Raw genomic sequence first — 17,988 nt, 5'->3', positions numbered from 1 at the left:
CTCTGCGTATTTCCCTTATAGAAGTCAATAACCTGCTTTATTGATTTGCATTTCGTTTTCTCATATCCTTAATAGGTCAACAACACTTGTTTCCTTGTTGAGATTCAATCATTTCACCAGCGTTTTTACATCCCTACAAACAACTCGCATCAAATTCTAATATTTGCACACATTTGAGTGGTCACTTGATGGCATATTTACTACAGATCAACAGCCAAATTTGAGCAAATATTTAGACTATTTCCTACAAAATTTACGTGCTCGCAGAAATGTACCGCTTTACAATTTTGCTTTCCCTTGAAGGTTCCCTGCAGAATCCCGTTATTGACTATTGTTGTATGTATATATTGGACTACTTCCTTCCTGAGGAATTTCCGCATTTTACATGTTTATACAACTTCAAGAATACATGTAATTCCGGTATGAAAAATTTGTTGGAGTATTTTTTTCGGAATAACTTGAGAATCTGTCTGTTACTGAATTCTGGAAAATGAAACTAACTGTTTAACTTGCTGAATAACAAATCGTTCAATCAGTAATCATTATAAGTAGTGACCTGAACGATACAAAATTATTTGTGCCAGTTCTCTAACGGTATCCTTAATGATTCTCATCTTTCTAGCGAAATTGCTAGCAAATAATGCTTAAGATTTCCCTCTTTCTTAATTTTCATTCCAAATATATCAGGATTAACATGTGTCTCACACCGTGAACGTAATGAAACTCATGAAACATTGCAAGATAGTCACCAGGCCACAGATATGATCAATATATCCGCAATATAAATGAAAACTGTTGGCATATTCCAGAGAGAAAATTAGAAATGGAACGGATGTAAGTGTCTAAAATGTGCTGCTCTGCAGACAACTCGTACAAATTATTGCCATTTTTATGCTACTTAATATGCATGCACTAACCTCATGCTTAAATGAAGTTCATACACTTTAAATTATGGACGTTAAATCTTGGTTTGGGAATAGCATATTGGCAAGAAATTTGAGTTTGAAAATTGTGCAGCTCATCATAATTAGTTAGCACAGCAGGGCACAATATCGCTGCTTTTCATCTACCGCAAGATTAGAAGAGATCCTTACAGCGCCAGCGCAAATTTTAAAATTCAAAACACGCACTAAAAATATATTGCCACTCTTGTGCAACGAGATTTTTGTGGTCAAAATCAATTTGAGTTGTCTGCTTCTTAAGAAGTCAAACCCGATAAAGTGCAAACGCGATCAGATAATGTCACGTAGCAATGCGACAACTTCGAATAACCTGTCAGCACACATATACTTATAGACATATGAGTTAGATATAAGCCATTACTATCTGTTATGGTTTTTATTATTTTTTTATTTTTCAATCTCATGCATTACATAAATTATTTGAAATCAACACCCTCGTTTCTAGATTTGATAAATGGATTATGACATTCTCACATTCCGGCTCCAATAATTCCACGATTTTAGTATTCAAAATTAAGATTTAGTGTTTCCTTACTCTCTCTTTGGGGCTTACAAAAACAAATATTCGTATATCAAGGTTCATATATACAGTGTTGGGGAAAAAATAGCAGCGCGGTAAAATAATTATATGCATTTTTAGTTTATAACAGTTTCAAGATGATTCTAATTAGTTCTTCTGGAACACAGTTGGACCATAAGGTGCCTTGTCTATCTGCGCATACAACTTGGAAAAATATCTCTCTATAAATGTTTTTCGAAGCCGGGTAAGGGATGAACTTTTCTAAGTTAATGAAGTTTTAAACTTAGGTTGAAAATGATAAAACAATCCGAGAACTGATTGCAGGGATGCTAAAGAGTCAGAAAATAAGACGAATCAAAATATTACAAACCTTTCGAGGAAATTTTTATATATCTACGTATAAATATTTTCAAACGGGGTTGCCACTTTTTTAAAACCTTAAAATTGAGTTCTCCAGCTAATTGGATTAATAAGATTCCACAATTCTTTATAAAAAAAAGTCGGCAAAAGTCTCGTATGCATTTTAGTGAAAATGATATTACACAGAGTTGCCACCTTATTCAATTTCAAGTTGTCTAATTATAGAAAATTGTGCAAAGAACTTCCGCTTAGTTTGGTCACAGTTTTGTATAATTTTAATATTTGTGACATTTCATTGCTGCAGGGGATTTTATGTGGGGGTCCCAAACCCTATGCACAATCGCAAAAAGGGGTGTATTCTCACTTTAGCTCGCCTCCAAACGGGTGTCTCTTGGCTACCCAGAGGATAGGAGTCCAGAGCTGTTCCTAGCCACTCGCTAGTGAATGGCAATCAGAAGCTTTCTTCACTTGCATCTTCCACACATAACCCCATCCCCCCAGAGGTCATTTCTAACATAAAAGCAAATAAGAATACGACATATTAAGAAACAATAGAGCTTTTGACATAGTTTGAAACCTGGAAAAGGCAAAAATGTTGAAACATGTCTCGATTTAAATGGATTTTCTCGATACCCATCTTTTTGGCTGAGGTTGAGGTTAAAAAGTCGGTCGAACATCCCAGACCTGCTTGTACTGGTCCATCCTAAGTGTTTCTTCATGGTTTCTAAGGCATAGAGTTTGAAAAGAAGAACTAGAACTTAGCTGACTCTATTCTAAGAGCATGTGGGCGTACATTATCTCGAACAAAATTCGGTGACATCAATACTCTTGGTAGTATTCCTAGTTTAAAACGAAAGGTGAAAGTGAGATTAACTAAATTTCCCATGCTGTCTAAGTGCTATTATTTTTACGTGCACTGTATATCTAATGCAACCTCTCATTGTATCCATAAACTATATATATTATTCCATATATCCCAGCACCGACCTCGACCCAACATGTTGACATTTCGATAAAATACCTTTGAATCATTCCTGGAATAAATACGACAAACAATTACAGACAAATGAGGCAACGACGACATGCAGCCACAATCCAGTGAACTTCGCCGCCAAAGAGGACACCTTCGACTAGAAATGGATTCAGTTTTATTTTAAGTGATAACTACAACAAAAACTAGAAGAGCAAAAATACAAAGGAAATGCAACTCAAACTACACAAATATTTTGTATATAAACACGTTTTTATTTTCTAATCACGTTCCTGCTATAAATTCTCGTGCAAAACAGGCAGCACAGCGAAGGCTGAGCTGGGAACCACGCTCGCACCACAGTGACCAGTACAGACAGAGCGCGCGTTTGAGACAAGCGACCAGTTTGAGCCTGGCTAACAAGATGTGGCGCGTAGGTATGTGGACAGGCAGGCAAATCGACACAAAGACAGAGAACAAGTGCCAAAGAATTCTGTTAAATACTTAATATTCATGCATATTTCATTTAATAACTTTTTTAAATTAAATAATTTCTCATTTTTTAACTCTCTTAATTTAGGGATGTATTTGTGTGTGCAAGTGATTGCCAAAGGAGTCAAGTATTTAACGCCGCCTAATTTCATTGTGCCACATACTCGTAACAATATAATCATTCACATACAATATTGTGGATTTCATATGGTGTGAATCTGTGCGCTTAAAAGAGGCCGCAAAACACGTTGATAGCCTGGAAGGAATTGGAATTGAAAGCTTTTAAGTTGTCACACACATACACAAAGAGTGCACATACGCATATGAGTCCGAATGGTCATTAAGTTTCAATGGCAGAATATGTCATGGCAACGTAGGCAACCGCAGCGGTAGAAGACACGGCACACACATACACAAACACTCATATGTTCACATGTAAGTTTGTAGAATAACTGTGGCTGACTGACTAAAGGAAATCACTACAACCCGCCAGGCAGGCAGTGTAATCAAGCGGTACTTATGAAACCGCATTTCAAAGCTAATTTTGTTGGCAAAAAAAAAAAATAAACACAGAAAACAACAACAAAAAACGCTGTTGTTGCATACAAACTGCAGCGACAGCGACAAAATTACTTCATTCACAACAACAAAGTGGGAAAGGTGTGGTGCGTCGCCAGCGGGTTGTATCGACCAATAAAATGTTGTAAGTAAGAGTTAAGAAGCCAATAAAATGCGTTAAAGTGGGTAAGGTAAGGTGCGGCAAGGTACGCAAAGTTATGCCATCACCATCATGTGACTACATACGAGTATGTATGCTCCACTGCGTCCCGCAAGAATCGCTTCGATTACTTTGATTTGCAGAAATATTCCCACAGGACAGGTTCAATCATTCATGCGGCCAGTGTAATGCTGTCGTTGCTGTGGGCTGAAATGTGTGTGTATTTAAGTATTTCATATTCATGCTGACAGTCAAAAACAGTTATTTCTTGAGACGAACTGTCATTTGCACCAATATCGGGCGTTTTTTTTTTTTAATTACTGAAATATACGGTTATTTTTTGGTTGAGCGAGACGATCTCGTGATCCTCATGCTATCTCTTCCAAAATCGAACACAGAGACTTTCCATTTATAAAATAACCCGATTAACTATTTGACAGTACCCATCCAACCTAAGCTAGCTTATCGACTTTTACAAAGAGAGGCCAGCCGTCAGGATCTAATCAAATATGGTATTGGTTGAGCGAGACGATCTCGTGATTCTCATGCTATCTCTTCGAAAATCGAACACAGAGACTTTCCATTTATAAAATAACCCGATTAACTATTTGACAGTACCCATCCAACCTAAGCTAGCTTATCGACTTTTACAAAGAGAGGCCAGCCGTCAGGATCTAATCAAATATAGTGACAGTATCAAAGACAGGGATTATTATGCATTCCGTTCCTATAACAGTTTAGTTTTTGCAACCGGAGAGAACCCCGATATTCCGATTTGGTCAAGATATTCCGAAACGAACCTCGGTTGCATCGAAAATTTTTCTACTACAATAACAAAAAAATCAATACTATTTTTCACTATAAGTGTGAATGGATCAAAAATTATGAGAACTTGTCGATTTTCCTTCTCTGTTTAGGATATGTGATGTGTAGGTTAACTTGAAATTTTTACTTTTGTGAAATTTGAATTGAAATGTGAAATTCTAAATTAGTCGGGTCGTTGGATCCTATAGCAATTTAGCAAGACACCGTGTTTTCTCGATTTGTTCCAAAGAACCTAAAACATCTCTAAACGTATCCTATTGTCTTTCTAATTAACTTAGATTGACCTCACTTACTGCTCTTCGAAAGGGTAGATTCATCAGAGCAGACGACTCTTTAATTGATAATGACTTAAAATTTATAAATTATTATTTCGTCTGATAAACTTCACTTTGAGAGAATATGTGTTGACGGATTGAACGGTAACGACATTGATAAAAGCGTTCTATTCTCTAAATGTTAGAAATAAGTTCAGATATCTGAGATTATTTCCCATGAAATTATTTCATTTATTGGAAAATCTTCATGAAAAAATCGCCTTGGTGGCCCTGGAGCTCTTTGTATCGACTTTCATCTACACTGAATGCTGACAGCTATTCATAATTACTATATTAATCCGTGTTATCCTGATTGCATGCAGGCGGCACATCCGTTGGTAAAACGACGACTTAATCCCCATTAAATACATTCATTTCAGCAAGCCGCAAATTGGCGTAACGCCTGTGTGGTCAAAACCAGCCGGTACTTGGCAGCACCGTTATATAATTATTGGCAAATAGACAGGAAGACTTCCTCATTATGTTTCTGTAGCAATAGCTGTCATATTGCTGCTTTAACCTGTCGTCGATTACACCCTCGAGATTTCAGACAATTCCATTGCATTACATTAACCGCCGCACACACACTTGTTTTCGCCATTCAATAGATGATTAACAATATAGCAATTTTCGTGTTTGCCGCACATTGTTATTGCATACGAGGCTTTGTGCAATTATTGACAGTTATAAATCCAACAACTGTGATTTGCTTTCGTGCGCAATCAAGTGTAGCATATCCTGTACTTCCGATCCACGCCTGCGCCGCTTTGCATCGGTGCAAATATATTTATCTATAGGTTGTCTGTATATATATATATATATATATATATGTATATGTGTGCGTATGGGTGTATGAAGTATGAGAATTGCGACGGTTATGAGTTCCGAGTACGTGTGGCCTTTTTGCTCACTCCGTCCGTCCAAGCTACTTTCATAAATATCCATAGGTACTCGTACTCGCTTATTGCTTTATTGTTTACTTTGCTTACAAGTTATTTTCTTTGCTGTTTATTTCCAATTATTTGCACTTGTACGTGTGTGTTCTTTGTTGCATTTTGTACGTTATTCTTCCTTTAGCTGTATCTTCTACTGTTTTGTTATTGTTTTTTCTTTGCTTTGTCTCGTTCTCCGCCTTTTTTCATCCTTCAATGAATACGTTTCATATGCGTAGGAGATTTTTTATGTTATGTGTTGCGCCTTGGTTAATCACTTGTGGCATGATCACTTGTTGTGTGGCATGGCTCTTATGCATACAACTCTCTATATCTACATGCACATGTATGTGTTGGTGCAAGTATTTACCGATATCTGTTGCATTTTGCTTTGGCTCAAGGCAGTCCATAGGAAAAGAAATCTTCGGTGGTTATGTATTTCACCAGTTCATGTGTTACACAATCAAGTTAATCAATATGTTTCAGATCTTTGTTGCAAACACGTTCAAATTGTTTTATGAACTCTCAGGGTGGGGCTGAGAAATTATATACTTGCATATATCCTTTGTTGAGCAGGCAATTTGTTCATTGAACTAACTAAATAAATTGTCTTATACAAAAGTAATTTAAAACGCTTTGTTTAAGAATGGGTTTATATACCCAACATTTCTCATGTAACAAGCCCAATTTCTGAAACCATGTACGTGTATAACCTTAAAACTTGGTCTCATGATCGACTGGAGTATATGTTACCAAGTAGACTAAAAAATACGAAGCACTTAAATCCCGAAAATTTATTGAAACCGTTCTAGCGGTGTGTCATTTAGAACTAAACAAATCTCATATGAGAGCCATCAATTAAGGACTTCTTCTTTATCAAAATTTAACCATTTTGTCTCATAGGATATTCCAAGATCTTACTTTTTAGATTGGCAACAGAATTGCGACTTCAATTACATGTTCCAACTAATAAATATTATAGTTCTCAATGAGTTCCAAAATTTGTAAACAAACCTCAACAAAAGATTTCTAAACTCTCGAACAAGCGAAATAAACTTCCTTGATCTTTAGGGCGGAGCGCATAGTGGAGCACAGAAATTGGTGACAGATTTACGAAGGCATCTAGGAAATATCATTACTATGAAAAATGTGTTACAAATAAGGTCTGACTCCAAGGTTTTTACATAATATTTCTATACTCCAGTCATAAAACCAAGTTTTCTTCGAGCATATATAGAAAAGTTCTTAGATTGGAAAGATTAGCTCGGACTCAGCCTTTAGAATCTTTACTAATGGTGTATAAAAATTTATGACAGTTTTTTGGAATCAAAGTTACTGAGGTCTCGTCTTCAGACCCGTCATTTTATAGGTTTGTACATAGACAGTCCTGTGGCTTAGGCTATTACAAGATAATGGCATGGAAACATGTTGGAAGAGAAAACGAGTTATTTTGATATTAGGTCTACAATTTTGCTTCCGCTGTTTTCGAATAGATGTCTCTAGGGTCAAAAATCGATTAAATCGTTTTATATCGATCTTGGACATTTGTGTTAACATTAACCCAACAAAATATTTGTAGAGATCTGAATGTCTCTAGGGTCAAGCACTCGTCGATTAAATCGATTAAATCGTTTTATATCGATCTTGGACATTTGTGTCAACATTAACCCAACAAAAATTTTTAGAGATCTGTTTGCATCCCAAACTGAAAATGTCACTTTTTGAGCCGAATTCTCGACATTTGCGGGAAATTTTGCTTTTCTTTTTTAATTCCAAAAAAAGTGCGCCTGAGGCTCATCGCCATTTGTAACATCGACATTTGTAACCGCTTTTATACAAAAAATCCTAAAATTTACAAAAAAAACGGCAGAAGCAAAGTTGTAGACGTAATAAATTGTCAAATCAGCTAAATGTTCCTCCAAATACTAAATCTGGGGGTTTAATAGGTTAGGACTGGAATTTTCATAACAAATAATATTTAGAACCATAGTCAAAAACCGAGTGAGCATCTTTCATTTCAATTATTGTCATTTAAGTACTGGAAAGTGTGGGGCTTAAAACAATTCGAAGAGGACCAAATATCACCGACTTTACTTCTGATTTTATGTATGTATATATAAAGACCCATTGAATATATAGAAATGTAATTTAAAACCAAGGAATATATGTATGTATGTATTTTGAGGGTGTTAGATAATTTACAAAAAATAATTTCAGGCCAAATAATGAAAATGATAATTAAGGAAATAACAAAATCAATCCCCATATGTATTTCTAACATACCACGAATGTCTCCAACCAATCTTCATAGTTACACACGTTCCTTTCTTCAATCTTTCGCATATCTATGTACCCCTACACTCATACATATATTTCCATCGCATATATGTACAAGCATTCTCCATCCTTTCGCCGCGACCACAAACCTGTGCGCTGTTCAAAATGCAGAAATTTTGGCGCCAAAATGCAATGCCCGCCAAACCAGTCGCTTGCCGCTCTGCTTCTTTCGATACTTTTATTGCTTTTTTTTTATTAACAGAAAGCAAATTTGTTTCTTTTTTATCTTTATTTGTTTCTCCACTTTTTAACTCACTCACGCATGCGTGCCTGTCGCAAGCATGGAATGTATTGGTGGCGCTCTTTCTCAGCACAGATCTCGTATGGATCGGCGCTGTGATTTGGCTCTTGAGTGGATTTCACTTGGCGGAGTACGCACGAAGACCGGACGAGGCTCGAGCCAATCTTCATATGTGATATGTTTGATTTGATTTTTTTATTTTTATTTTTTGTCTTTATGATTTCGTTTTATTTATTTTCAGATGTTCTTCAGCTGATTACATATCAGCGAGACGATCGCGTTTTCTTTTTTTAATTTTTCAATGAGTTGAAATATTTATGTCTGTATGCATATGTAGTTATCATATATGTAGAGTTGTATATAGCTTATTTGATTTTTGTTTTTGGTGCGAAAGTATGGGATAATGCAGCAGATAGGAGCCACACAGCAATTTCCTTCACACTGTTTTGTGATAATTTCGAAGTGTTCGTCAACTAGGAACAGCAGAAGCGTGGTGTTACAAACAGCTGTTTTTCGAGAGTTGGGTTTTCTAAAGGATATTTCTGATATTTAAAGACTTTCTTATTTACAATAAGAATTCTGATAATTCCTCCGAGATCCTTACCTTGAGAACGAAATGAGTGATCTCAGGTAGTAATAACTTATCAAATAAGTAAGACCATGCGAAACCCCCTCAAGTTGAACCAAATTCGTACCATCCTCTTCCCCCTAATATTATTACCATCACCTGAATCTTTCGTGTATCCTTTCCACTTATTTACTCCTCTCACATTCCCTAAGCATTCGGCTTTTATAATAATTCTTTCCGCAGAATTTTCGGCATAAAAACTTGTATCACAGCATTCCATGGGATATCCACGAAAAAACAACACGTCTGGTGAATAATGGCATGGCAAGTATTTTGCAATCTCAGACAAAAAGCGTGGACGCAAGGCGGCTGAATGCCTCAAAAACGAAAATAATAAAAACTCCTGTCCTTTTCGGACTTGATTGTGGGCATTTCAAGCGGCGGCCCAAAGAAACTCTCTTGGGCCGAGCAACGGCGCAAACACTCGAATCGAGCTGTCAAGCGCACAGTCATGTAGACAAGAGCACGCACCGGCACACCCGCCCAGCACCTAGCACCTCGGACCATACGACGACGATCAGCAGGTAGTATCCATACATAAGGCTGTAGGAAGTTTTGGTCGAGGAGGGCTGCTGAAAACATACGCTTCTTGAGCTCGTCGTCAACTGCGCGCGGTTGCGGAGAAGCCTCCTAAGTGCATATTTCTTGGTAATGCAAATAATCGTACGCACATATATAGCTCGTGTGAGTACCTGTAGGCGACACGTTCGCGCCGGTGCGGGATTACTTTTGTTCACACACAAACATAAATACCGGTGCGTGTGTGTGTATGTGTGAAATGCTTATGATTATTTTTTATTAGCTTACTCCTTCGATTTATGCTCTTATTTTTATGCGCATTCAGCACACGAGTGTTCACGCAGCAGCAGCGGAGGTGCGCCGAGCGGAGTGTCGGGTAGACACATGATCGCCTCGTTGTGGTGTTATTGTTATTGTTGTATTCTTGTTACTGTTTTATTTTGTTTGCATGTCGTTAAAGATTTGTATTTTTTTCGTGCATTTTTGCCGGCATTCATTGATGAACCTTTTCAGGTACGTTCGTGTGTTGTTTTTTCGTCATTTTAACATTCATGTTTCACTCGCTGTTTGTTGTTATTATTGCCGCTAAGCTCAATTCATGCGACCAACCGTCCATCAATGGACATTAAATTACTCTTTCATTTCGCTGCAACGCTCACATGTGGGGTGTGACAACAGTTCGCTACTCGCTGGGAAATTTCGATAAACCCAATATTGCAAGAAGGTGCAAGGTCGCTTGATCCAGTGTACTTTTCTGTGGGTGTGACGGGGTATTTAAAGTACCCTAAATGTTTTGGTGTAATCTGTAACCCAACTAACCGTTGTTGACAAAAAAAAAACTATAATCTCCCTTAAGATTATTCTACCACCCAAACGTATTTAGGGATATACATATATTGTTTTTGCTCAATACTCTCTTTCATCTTTTTAAGGCCTTGTAATATGCCACAACATTAAACAAATTTGAGGAATAAAATATATAAATAAGTTATGGATCAGACTTACCTTGGAACATAATTGTAGCTGTAAAGAGAAAATAAAACTTTCATTAATTAGTAAATATTATTATAATAGTACTAGTGATCCCATCTTATGAGAATCTTCTATCTCTGTAGCCTTGAACTACCACTTTTCCACCACCTACTTTTCAAATTCGAAGACATAATCTCTTAAATAATGTACCAAATGTCCAAAAAAAATATCTAGGTATACAATTTGGCCTTTCAATTGTCCATCTAGATCTTAATAAGATTCAGTCATAAAAATTTGGACCTAGTGGGAGGTTCGTTTCAGGCGTTGTAAGGCTCATTGTAATGTCGACATAGAAAAATTTAAAGATTACTATTGAGCTAGTGGCCTTTGACATATAAACCGTATCTAAATTATCCATAAGGTTTAGGCAGTCGATATTTTCTGCACATAATTCGAAAATAATCGGAAAAGGAAAATTAATAGGCATTTACATTTTAATCGTATTTCTTTGGCCTATAATCGGCTCTAAAGTTCGTTTGTCAGTATGTCAAATTCAATTACCAAAAATTAAAGAGACTGACAATTCCACAATATGGATGTTTTATCGAATATCGAGACTGTTATGACATTTGAAGAAACTGTTAATATAAATTAATATAATATTAATATAGGTATTAAACCAAAATTAGACTCTGTCATCATGTTGTTAGTTTTTCTGAAATAATTTTGTCAGAAATTACTATAAAATGGAAATTCACATTTCATTAGTCTGTCATTGAATCTGACCACAGTCTAATATAACCATTGCTACAATAAATATATCACATTTAACACAAAACTTAAAAACCCCAGTCAACTGCAACTTTTCGCAAACCTTCATCAGTCGCCCCCCTTTCAAATGGAATGCTCCAAAAAGTTGCATATTTTGCTTGTTTACTTGCATACATACAATCATACATATTAACGAATTTACGGTTGCCTTGATGTGGTTTATGTTAGGACACTTACTGGCACAAAACCAAAATCAATGCAATTGAAAGAACCGCAAAGTGTACGGAGGATTTACATGTTTGCACTTTTGGCAACATTGTTGCCACAAAATCACCTCATTACTGACACATGGACAATGGCATTATCACCGAAATTTACACATTTTCGGGCGCATTTTCATTATCAGTATCTCAGCAAACAGCTTTCCCATGATCCATTTGTCAATTTAAATCCCAGCACTTGAAATATTTCAATTTCATTTATAAGATATTTGTATGTATACTTCCGGATATAAGGTGCAGTTCAATCACATGCATCCAATGCGGGATATGCTTCAATGATGTGGGAACTCTGATACACCAGTGAAAATCCTTAGACTTATAAGTATATTACAGGAATGTGGAATCATGGGTTGCTCAAGACCCTAAGTTGTTTGAAACAGTTGTCACAGGTGATTGAAGATGTCTATCTTAGCGTCTATAGCTTCTAAGTTTGTGTAGAGGGCTTTGTAAATACATACATACATATATCATAGACGATCCGAATGTATCGTTAATTCTCACTTTTCTTTATTTTAGAGCTCTGTGTTCGGGTTTTCAGTGCTAGAAAAGGCAATAAGTATACTGAATATTTTAGTCCTGAGATGAAATATTATTAGTAACACCTTTACACTGAGACGGTGTTTTAAAACCATAGATGGAGTCTTTTTTCTTTTGTCTGGTTTCGATTTAAAAATTCAGGATCTATAGAGGAATTATTGTAAGCGATCATGAATCCGTTTAAAATTAATATAACTCTACTTTTTTCAAAGCCTGGTTTTTGGTCTTAGATTGTTAGGAAATCTATAACTTCTCTTCTGCTGCGTGTGGGTATTTTCTTGTTACACTTGAAACATCAAAGGATGCCAGAAATTCCCTAGCATTCTGCATAAAATGTCGCAGTTCCATTCTGGGAAATTAATAATTTTTAAATAACTTCTTTCGTCTACGACTTTAGGAGATAATATTCTCCTCGCTGGAGTAAATAGTCTAATTTTTTATATGCGATCGATTTCAAATGGACGATGGAGGTTAACATATTCGGAAGATAAAGTAGTCATAGTCTAAAGATCTAGTGGATGATAAGACAGAGCTTCGGAAATATCTTTCAGACACCAGCTCTAAGTTAATCTAGATCGAGATGGCGACTCATTGCCTTACAAATCAAACGTCTTGTGGCTTCTTGTGGAACCAATATAACCAGTATATAGAGCTCGTAACGAATCCACAACAATATTAATAGAATCAGCTGAAGAACAACAATATTAGCTTAATAAGTAAAATGAGATCACATCAGCAACATTTAACTTGTTGTGCCATTAACTCTAACCCACACGTTGAATTGCCATGGCGGCGCATATTAATTCCATATGGCAAACGCGTAGGCCAATTTCAAAGAACTAGATATAAACTAAATTGCATTAAATTGCAAACGCGATGCTTTGTTGCTTCATATGCTCCGTATGTATGTACATAGATCCTCACATGCAAGTGGATATAAAATTGGAACTTCTTGTATGCATTACTGCAATTACCCATACTTAGAGGCATTGCAGATCGGTAATAGCTGCTGGCACGACTTTCCGTGTATGTAGCATCCGTTGGGGGGCTAAATTGCAGCCATGCCGCGTATCTCATGTCACAATCTAAGGTTCAAGAAACTTTGCCAACCAGCAACTCTCCAAACAATTGACTTCTATGGAGACTTCTGGCGCACAGCTTGCCGTGGCGCATCGCATGAACTCGATGGATGGATGCTAGAGAAGCAACTCTAACTAAGGAGTGCAACAAACCAAACAACCCGACAATTGCTTCCTACTAAGCAACAAACAGTCGAAGCTGCAGCGGCTGCGGCGACACTGGGTAGAGGCAATCCATTGGAGTTTCGTGCAGCATCCCCAGCGTTGTAGCAGCAGCAGCGGCAGTGGCAGCGACAGTCGACGTACAATTCGTAACGGACAAAACGAGGAGCGCAAACATAAAGTGAGTGCGTCGAGGAGGAGCACTAGAGGGGAGTTGGGGTGAGCGCACAAATGTGGTGTTGCATGCAAGCTGTGCTGGTGTTGCATGTTGTATATATGTATATATGATGATAAAGAATAAAATAAAGTCAGAACGAGCGCACGTAAGCAGGAATGCTGCAGAGGATGTCGCTGTTGTGCGCCGCTAGTAAAGGCAACAGAGGGAGATTATAGATGCGCTGGAGAACTCGGTGGATAGGATAAGAGGCAAGTCTTGCACACACCGAGGCTTCTTAATTTTTGCATGTTTGTACATGATTCTGTGTATGTCTTTGAGGATAGATAAAACGGCTGTAACAACAAATAATTCTTAGAGCGTGAAATGCACAAGCCAAATCTTTCCAGAGAGCTTGCGATGCACAGTCAACCACGGCAAGGCTTTTGGCACATATGGAGGTACTACTACTATTGCAAGTTTTGATGGAACCTGAAGTCAACACAACGTATGAACAGCGAATCATAATGTTGCATGCCACAAGTCACAAAGGCGACCCAATAAATTATGGTATTTTTAATAATCCAACAACAAAAAAAATATTAAAATACACACAGCTGAACACAATGAAATGTTAACGAATCAAGCTAATCACTGGATAAACTAATTTGCCATGCTTCGCCGAAGACCTTGCTGTCCCAAAGCGTCGCTTTTAATTTTAGGTGTGGCACACACATAGCGAGCTCTCGGTGGAGCCTCTGTCCTCTGCCAAGGAATTTCACTAAACGCTTAGACCCAATCTTTCTTTTTTCAATTTGTGCTTGCTAGAATTCCCAATCGAATAACTCCAGCGACGACACCCCCGAAAAACCGCAATCAGCGAGTGTTCTGCATGAAATTAAGAATTTATGCGATTCCCACGCTAATGTGACGCGACGTGCCAATTGACCAATAACTCGTTTCGTACACAAACAAAAAAAGAAACAACAACAAAATAAGTAACAAAAACCATACAAGATTTATGTTCGAGAAAACATTTCCAATACGCGCTCTCGCAAACGCACGTAGCAACGAAGGAAATGTCAAAAAGGCTCTGCGATACAAAAAAAAAAAGAAAAGAGTAAACAAAACAAGAAAAGAGAACTCGTAAGTACAAACCATTGGCGTGAATGCCAAATAAGAATTTCGCACTGTGGCGCAAAGTTTGCCAACCTGAGGCGTCACTGGCCAGGCAACATTCCGCTGCCGCCACATTTGATACAACATTAGCCATTTGATCTAAGCTCTGCGCTGGGTCAAGTTGCAAATTGTAGCAATATTTGCACTTTGGTTTTATACGTTTGCTGTCTGTCTGTCTGTCTCAGATGTCAAATATGACTTTTTCTGGTTGTTTGCCGCGCTTCAGCAAATATTGCCGAACAGCTTCACAAATACTTAATACTCGTATATGAAGTCGGCGTAATTTTTCAGCATTCGTAGAAATAATTTGTTTACTCTTCACTTTTATACCACGAGTACAACTAGTGAGACTATAGTATTATTTTCTTGACAAAATTTTATGAAAACATGACAGTTATTGGAAATTATAGCGATAAGAGTCTCCAATATGACGGAGTTAAACTTGAACCTTGAAACAAGAGAGAACTTATACTAATTACGCTTCGAATCTTGTGTGGAAATATGAATATTATTCAAAACGAATATTTCAGCTTCTGGAATAAAAAAAGTGCATTCAGAGTCCAAAAAGGCAAGAATATTTGCTTCAGACCACTTCGACGAAACAATTCCGCACTAATGTCAACTAAATCTGGTAAATAAAATGGGCCAACGATCGATTTTTATTATATTTTGTTGACAAGCACGTCTTCCGAAACATCTAAACGACAGTTTTATACCCTGAACAGGTTATATTAAGTTTGTCACGAAGTTTGTAACACCCAGAAGGAAAAAGTATATATATAAAATATATATACTTATAAATGATCAGTATGTTGAACTGAGTCGATTTAGCCATGCCCGTCCGTCTGTCTGTCTGTCTGTATATATACGAACTAGTCTTTCAGTTTTTAAGATATCGTTTTGAAATTTTGCAGATGTTATTTTCTCTTCAAGAAGCTGCTCATTTGTCGGAACTGTCGATATCGGACCACTATATCATATAGCTGCCATACAAACTGAACGATCGGAATCAAGGGCTTGTATGGAAAACTTCCGCATTTTACTATATATCTTCATGAAATTTGGTGTGAGTTATTGCTCATAGAAATAATTTAATCTCCGAAAAAATTGTTTAGATCGGTTCACTATAGCATATAGCTGTCATACAAACTGAACGATCGGAATCAATGGCTTGTATGGACAATTTTCGCATTTGACGTGGTATTTTCACGAAATTTGATATGGATTACTGCTTAAGGTACTAATATAATCTCCGAAGAAATTCTTCAGATCGGTTAACTATATAACCTTAATGTTTCTAGCAAACAACCCGGCTAAAAAGAATTAGTAAAATGTTTTCTTTTTTTTTACTTACTTTTTCTTACGTCTTTAGATTTGCTTAAACACATAGTTACTAAAAGAAATGCACCTGTGAAGGGTATATTAGCTTCGGTACAGCCGGAGTTAACGTTTTTTCTTGAAAGCATCAAGCAAAATGTGTTTAATCGATTTACAAGGAATTTTCTATACTCTCACGTCCCTCAAAACTCTATTATCCGTTGTAGTAGATTCTCCAAAGCACTTTTGTAACATTCTGTAGCACTAAGTCTATTGCAAAAGCCCTTGCTTGAGTTTGCAGTTAAACATGATCCAAATGTATCTCGAGAAGAAAAGATGTCTTCAACGTGCGCTGGGTTTGTAAATATGCAACGCGTTCGAACTTACACCACCTTATATCTCAGATTATTGTGCTTTGTTGGGGAATACCAGAGTGTCAGTTTATGAATGAATGAATTTTAGCGCGGATGTTGTTTATGAATTAGAGCGAAAATTGTGCGCATAGAACTTTCATGAATCTGCCGAGGTTTTATAATATCAACATTTATATTTATACAGAGTTTACGTAATTTAATAAGAAGAACTGTAGCCATTTAATATGCCATATATCAAAGTTCGTTTAACTATGGCCGGAAGGTCAAGGCAAACTTATGAGAATACCAACAAGACCAATTCTAATAGTTGGTAAACGAAAGCAACGCAAGAACTTACGAGACCCTCAATTTGGATAGGAAAGAAAAGTTTGTAAGTAAATTGTTTATATATATCTGTCACCTATGACAGATTGGGTTCGATTTTGCAAAGGACGGAAAACATACTTATGAATCTAAGTCTCTCAGATCAAAATTTATGAAAACATAGACGGTAAAAAAATTATAAACAAAGTCAATTTAAATAACTATAACTTGGCAATAAACTTAGGGGTGCTGGAGCCCATATTTTCAAAAATCACTTTGACTCGCTTCGAAGATCAAAGGGACGACAGCACCTTCATAGAAATCGGAACCTATCAAAAAATTTTTATTTAGATTTTTTTTAAATTCTTAAGTAATTTAAGTGAATTCCGTGATCGTCATCGGGTAAATATACAGCTGTTTTCATACCACTCCAACCCACTCCGCGGCGCAACCAACCGCGTAGGAAGGGTAGGAGAAAAGTGTATTAACCTACAAATCAGTATCCTTGAATGGATTTCAAGAGGAAATAAATCTTCTGTCAATTTACTTAACACTTTTTTGCTTTGACATTTTCGTTTTAAGCGAAGGCACAGCGCGTACTCACTGCACTATCAGCTACGCGCACTCGGCCCACTTGATTTAGTGGGAAAAGTCATGCAATAAAATCCGTGCAACTAGTTTCTGCAACCAGTTTGTGGCAACAAAGACGAGGTGAGCGCTGCAAGAGCAAAAAAAAAAAACAGCGGCTGCAATAGCAACAGCAGCAGCATCTAGGGCTATAAGTAAATGCAGAAATAGTTGCAAGTGCAAGGACCTTTGGTGAGATTGTAAACAAGATATGAAAACTTGTATGGGTGCCTACGTGGAGGTGCATATAAACAGATATGTATAGATATATATGTATATATAGATGTTCATAGATATATGTATATTTATAAACATTCGCATTATGCCGAAGCTTTATGTTATATCTAGTATATTTATATATGTTTTCATGTTCGGCATTATGCGGATTATCCAAAGAAGCAACGATTGTGTAAT

General features: G+C 36.9%; 1 protein-coding gene across 3 annotated transcripts in view; it reads right to left on the bottom strand.

Annotated features, from left to right (window-relative positions):
• Window positions 1-17,988, bottom strand: part of LOC128922338 (O-acyltransferase like protein-like) — a 177,703-nt gene that overhangs the window by 104,350 nt on the left and 55,365 nt on the right. For all 3 annotated transcript variants that reach the window (XR_008471579.1, XR_008471578.1, XR_008471577.1), the window contains exon 3: window positions 10,824-10,841. The gene's annotated coding sequence lies outside the window, so the exon portion shown is untranslated. The remainder of the gene's footprint in view (window positions 1-10,823; window positions 10,842-17,988) is intronic.

The sequence above is a fragment of the Zeugodacus cucurbitae genome, chromosome 2, assembly GCF_028554725.1.
Source record: "Zeugodacus cucurbitae isolate PBARC_wt_2022May chromosome 2, idZeuCucr1.2, whole genome shotgun sequence".
Classification (NCBI taxonomy): domain Eukaryota; kingdom Metazoa; phylum Arthropoda; class Insecta; order Diptera; family Tephritidae; genus Zeugodacus; species Zeugodacus cucurbitae.
The sequence above is the reverse complement of the archived record's forward strand: the minus strand, read 5'-3'. Positions and strand labels throughout refer to the sequence as shown.